The sequence below is a fragment of the Cervus canadensis genome, chromosome 2 (genome assembly GCF_019320065.1).
Source record: "Cervus canadensis isolate Bull #8, Minnesota chromosome 2, ASM1932006v1, whole genome shotgun sequence".
In the NCBI taxonomy this organism is placed as follows: Eukaryota; Metazoa; Chordata; class Mammalia; order Artiodactyla; family Cervidae; genus Cervus; species Cervus canadensis.
The window spans coordinates 105,027,639-105,033,823 of NC_057387.1; the positions used below are offsets into that span (position 1 = coordinate 105,027,639).

Below are 6,185 nucleotides of genomic sequence, written 5' to 3' on the forward strand. Positions count from 1 at the left end.
AGCCAATCTTTAACATGAGCTGTGGATCTGTAGCCGAGGTGACTTGGAAACACTCAAACCCATGAAAGGGAATTTGATTGGCTCCAGTGTAGTAGTATTCAGACTGGTAAGGTATACCAGTATACCAGGGTCCCCTTTAAGGAGGTAATTTAAAATTTGTCCTTTTGTAGTATATGATTTTTTTTTAGGTGACTTGAAGTTATTAAACAATTTATTTTAGATTAACAGATAATTAAAACTAGCACTAAACAGTTGTTTTTATAAATTCTCAATAACACTCATAAAGTATTTTTTACATTTAGCTTTGTGGCTCAGCGGATAAAGAATCCACCTGCAATGCGGGAGACCTGGGTTCAATCCCTGGGTTGGGAAGATCCCCTGGAGAAGGGAAAAGCTACCCACTCCAGTATTCTAGCCTGGAGAATTCCAAGGACTGTATAGCCCATGGGGTCCCAAAGAGTCGGACACGACTGAGCGACTTTCACTTTCACTTGGTAATGCATATTGTTTAATTCACTTTAAATTAGTTAATCATGTAAGAAAAATATTATTTATCCACCGACACATGTTTTTTTTTGGCCACAAGGCATGTGGAATCTTAGTTTCCTGACCAGGGATTGAGCTGCGCCCCCTACAGTTTAAGTATGGAGTTTTAACCACTGGACCCACCAGAGAAGTTCCTCTACCAACGCATTTAAAACAGGTATTTTAATCAGGTGTACTTAATGTGTGTTGAAATTTAAATGGAAATATAAATATATATTAAAAAGGACATTCATAACTTTGTGTTTGGAATTCTTACAGTTTATTTATAAATTTTTGCATCTTAAATTTCTAAAAAATCAACACTTTTATAATGTGTTTCTAATTAGCGTTCTTAGAAAATATTATGTTTCTCAGAAATAAACGGAGACCTTTTGGGGCTATTATTTGTAAGCACTTTTCAAATAACATTTATGTAGGTAGTCTACATTCCCCCATAAATGAAAAACAAGCTCAGTTGAATATAGTTGTCCCTGTGGGCAGGATACTGTAGTGTTTAAGGGTATGGAGATAGATTGCTTAGGTATAAATCTTGGTTCCACCGCTTGGTAAATTTGTGACTCTAAGTAAGAAACCTCTCAGTACTTCAATTGCCTCATTTCATTGTCTTTTAAAGATAGAGGGAAAAAAATTATAGGTATATCTTCCCTAGTGACTCAGATGCTAGAGACTCTGCCTGCAATTCAGGGGACCTGGCTTGCATCCCTGGGTTGGGAAGATCTGCTGGAGAAGGGAATGGCAACCTACTCCAGTATTCTTGCCTAGAGAATCCCATGGACAGAGGAGCCTGATGGGCTACAGTCCTTAGGGTCGAAAAGAGTCAGATGCAACTAGCAACTAAGTACAAGCACACCTCGGAGATATTGCGGGCTTGGCTCCAGACACTGCAATACACACAATACTGCAACAAAGTGAGTCACGTGATTTCTCTGGTTTCCCAATGCATCCAAAAGTTATGTTCACACTAGTCTGTTGTCTATTAAGTGTGCAGTAGCATTATGTCTAAAATAAAGTACATTTTAGTTTAAAAAATGCTAACTATCATCTGACAAGGCAGGGTTGCCACAAACCTTTAATCTGTGAAAAGCATAATAAAGTGAAGCACAATAAAATGAGGTATGCCTTATAAAGTTGAGAAAATTAAATGAGTCAATGCATGTAAAGCCCCATATCCATAGAAGATATTTTATCTTTTCATTTTAGAAAATCCAGAAATTATGGAAAAACAGAGGCAACACCAGAAATCACCCTATCTCAGTAACTTGATCGGCAGTGGCTAATCCTAGTGGTGCGTTTGTACAAAGTAAAAAAGCTGACCCTTCCTCAAAATACTTCACTGCCATCCGTCAGGAAGTTGTCTAAATGGGGGCACCATTTAATAATTACTCTGGGACATCAGGCATAAACCAAGAGTGTCAGGAGCAAAACAGGACATTTGGTTACCTTGTCTACAGATGAAAATGTAGGATGTTTTCAATCTGAGGCTATTACTGATCATATTGACATGAACAAAATTGCACATAAAGTTTTTTACTGTATTTAGAATTTAGGCTAGATTCCAGTGCCTAGCAGACATACAAAGGGTATTTGTTGAATAAAAATGAATGAATGAAAGAGGGGAAGGGAGCTTGGAGGAGAGGAACACTGAGATTAATGGAGGAGAAAGGAAAGGATGAATTTGCTAAATGGTATGCTGCATTATTTTCCAAAAGGGTTGTATCAAAAGTGACTGTTTCAATTTGTGTTAATTTTTTAAATTTTATTTTTCATTTTATTGTTATTTTCAAAATTTTTGGCCATGTTACACAGTTTATGGGATCTTAGATCCCTGACCAGGGGTCAAACCTCTTCCAAACCTGTCAGTGGAAGCATAGAGTCCTAACCACTGGAAAGTCCACAATATGTGTTAACTTAGATGAGAAATGGTATCTAATTTTTATCTGCATTTTTGAAATTATCAGTGAAGATGAATACTTTCCATATGTTTGTTCATTTATTTTGGCTATTTTTTACTGAGATCTTGGTGATTTTATAAAATTGTATAAATTACTTATATTAACATATTAAAGATATTCACCACTTATAATTTTTCTTTGCAATTAAGTTTTTCAGTTTAACTTTTAATTTTTGTCTTTTTTTTTCACATGGTGATTTCTAACCTTCATGCATGGAAATTTATTGATATTTTGTTTTGTAATTTATTTGTATCATATTAAATCTTAGAAATTTCTCTTCCTGACAAAGATCTGATATTCATATACATTTTTTTCCACATTATTTCTTTCAGGATTTGATTTAAAAGTATATTTATCTCTTTAATCTACCTATCCAGAATTAGTTTGGTAATTTTTTCATAAACTAGTTATTTTAATACCATTTATTGACTATTCCTTTCTCATTGATCTCTGATGTTCTCTTGTGGTTAAAAATTCATATATATGGAACTGTATCTGAGCTATCTTCCTCCATTTGATAATTCTTTAAACTCTCAATTTTTTTGATGTTTAAAATTAATCCAGGAAAATAATATGAAAAATAATATGTTTATTATAACTCAATCATTTTGTTGTACACCAGAAATAACACAACCTTGTAAGTCAGCTATACTTCAGTTTAAAAAAATCAATCCAAGTGGTCAATTTATGGCTTCCCTGATAGCTCAGTTGGTAGAAGAATCTGCCTGCAATGCAGGAGGCCCTGGTTCGATTCCTGGGTCAGGAAGATCCACTGGAGAAGGGATCAGCTACTCATTCTAGTATTCTTGGGCTTTCCTGGTGGCTCAGCTTAGCTTCAGAGTGATGATACCGTCAAGTACCTGTGTGGAGAGGGCCTGGAAGGACATGTAGTCCACTGTAGGGGTGAGAGGTGATCAAGGTCAGGTAGAACATCATAATCACTTCAAGCCAAGTCTCCTTCCTCTCCCCCAACCCATAAACAAGTAAACAGAGAGAGAAATAAATAAATAAACGTTCTACCAACACAGCATGTTTTCCCTTAGCAAAGGAAAGCCATACTGAGTGAGACACTTTGGTTAATCCAATGTTTCTCTTATTGAGAGAGGCGATCTAGATTCTGATTAGATCTGCTGGAAGACTTACTCAGGTATTGAAACCAACCCTTACTATACGATATTTGCTTGAAGGTTCAGTAACAGAGTACTGGAGTTTCTGCACCTGGCCGCTTTCCAAGGAGATGGAGGAAGTGGCATAGCCACTGAGACACCTAGTGGGGAGTATCTTTACTGCACTGTTAGAATTTGCCATTTGGGCCTACCTAGCTTCCAGTGTTTGGAGGAGGAAATGGCACCCCACTCCAGTGTTCTTGCCTGGATAATCCCAGGGATGGGGTCGCACAGAGCCGGACACGACTGAAGTGACTTAGCAGCAGCAGCAGCAGCAGCTTCCAGTGTTCTTGCCTGGAGAATCCCAGGGACGGCGGAGCCTGCTGGGCTGCCGTCTATGGGGTCGCAGAGTTGGACACGACTGAAGCGACTTCTCAGCAGCAGCAGCTTCTCAGGACAGAGGAGCCTGGTGGGCTACAGGCCATCGGGTCGCAAAGAGTCAGACACAACTGAATGACTAACACTTTCTTTCACTTAGGAACCCCTTATTACTGGGAAGAGTGGGTTTGGGGACCTCAGGTGCCCTCTTTTCTGCTCTAAAATAACTTGAGGCCTCTATTGCGTTTGTGAAGCTACAAGATAAATCTGTGCTGATAGATCTGGAAACTGAATGGCCTCTGCAAAGTTGGAACTACAAAGCTAATTAACACAAATTAAGCTGACCAACATGGTAACTCAGGCCCCGGGATACAGTTGAAGATGTAAATTTAGCCAATTCAATTAATATTCTTTCAGTTCAGTTCAGTTCAGTCACTCAGTCGTGTCTGACTCTTTGCGACCCCATGAATCACAGCATGCCAGGCCTCCCTGTCCATCACAAACTCCTGGAGTTTACTCAAACACACGTCCATCGAGTTGGTGATGCCATCCAGCCATCTCATCCTCTGTCGTCCCCTTATTCTCCTGCCCCCAATCCCTCCCAGCATCAGGGTCTTTTCCAGTGAGTCAACTCTTCGCATCAGGTGGCCAAAGTATTGGAGTTTCAGCTTCAGCATCAGTCCTTGCAATGAACACCCAGGACTGATCTGCTTTAGGATGGACTGGTGGGATCTCCTTGCAGTCCAAGGGACTCTCAAGAGTCTTCTCCAACACCACAGTTCAAAAGCATCAATTTTTTGGCGCTCAGCTTTCTTCACAGTCCAGCTCTCACATCCATACATGACCACTGGAAAAACCATAGCCTTGACTAGATGGACCTTTGTTGGCAAAGTAATGTCTCTGCTTTTTAATATGCTACCTAGGTTGGTCATAACTTTCCTTCATTAGGGAGTGGCAATATGTTTTATCAAGCATATTATCTCCACCCCCTACTTTCTATGCCTCATAAAAAGTCAAACCAGAGAATTATTATACTTTTTATTATTGAAATTATAGTTTGAATTATAAGTTCATCCACATTCAGAGTATCATAGACTGAATATTGTTCTACATGCCATTCAGCATAATTTTCCACATATTTGAACTATGGAGTTGTGTTTAATATCAGAAATTAGTCATTTATGACTGGGGCCATTCTTCAATAGCTCAGAAAAGGGAGACTAATGGATTTGTTCATTCATTCATCCAAATATATGTTGAGTATCCACCACCAGGTTGCAGGGATTTGGTGGTTTAAGGAGAATCTCAGTCATTGCCCTCATTATCTTACAGACTAAAGAGTACAATTTAGAAAGTCTGTATAATAGAGTGAGATGAGTGTTATGAGAGTGAAAGTTCAGGATGCCAATCAAATGAAGCAACTTGGTCTTTCTTTGGGGTCACAGGAGGCCTTCAGGGAAGGGTAGGTAGAAGTTAAGTCTTAAAAGATGGGTAGGAGCTGACCAAAAAGTGGTAAGAAGGTAGCTAGAGAGAGATTATTTCAGGTGAGAGCAAGTTAAAAGAACTAAAAGGTAGCCAGTATGACTGCAGCAAAGAATGCAAGAGGGAGAGACAACTGGAGAGAAATGTGATGGGAATGGAGGTTCATCTTAGGAATTTAGGAGCTTATATTTTTTTTTTCTACAGGCAATATGAAGACAACAAGGGGTTTTAAAAAGAAGAGTAAGAAGCATCAGATTTACGTCTTTAAAAGATAATTTTGATTGCTACCTGGAAAATAGAAAGAAAGGGCAATAGTGACACCATTTTTAGGGCCCACTGCTTTGGGAGCATGGTAAACAAAATAAGTCAGAAAGAGAAAGACAAATACCATATGATATCACTTATATGTGGAATCTAAGTATGACACAAATCAACATGTCTATGAAACAAAAACAGAGTCAGGTATAGAGAGCAGACTGGTGGCAATGGGGTTGGGTGGTGGGTAGGGAGGAGGGGAGGGAAGGCATGGGTGTTGTGGATCAGCAGAGGCAAAGTATATACAGGCTGGAAGAATAACGAGGTCCTACTGTGCACGCTCAGTCTCTCAACCGCGACTGACTCTGCAACCAGTGAACTGCAGCCTGCCAGGCTTCTCTGTCCATGGGATTTTTCTGGCAAGAATACTGGTGTAGGCTGCTATTTCCTTTTCCAGAGGGATATT

At 39.2% G+C, this 6,185-nt stretch overlaps 1 long non-coding RNA gene across 1 annotated transcript; it reads left to right on the top strand.

Annotated features, from left to right (window-relative positions):
• The first annotated feature begins 441 nt into the window (after positions 1 to 441).
• LOC122428182 lies at positions 442 to 6,185 on the top strand. Its single transcript, XR_006265663.1, has 3 exons — positions 442 to 494; positions 587 to 703; positions 5,669 to 6,185. It is a non-coding gene; the product is annotated as an uncharacterized LOC122428182 (long non-coding RNA).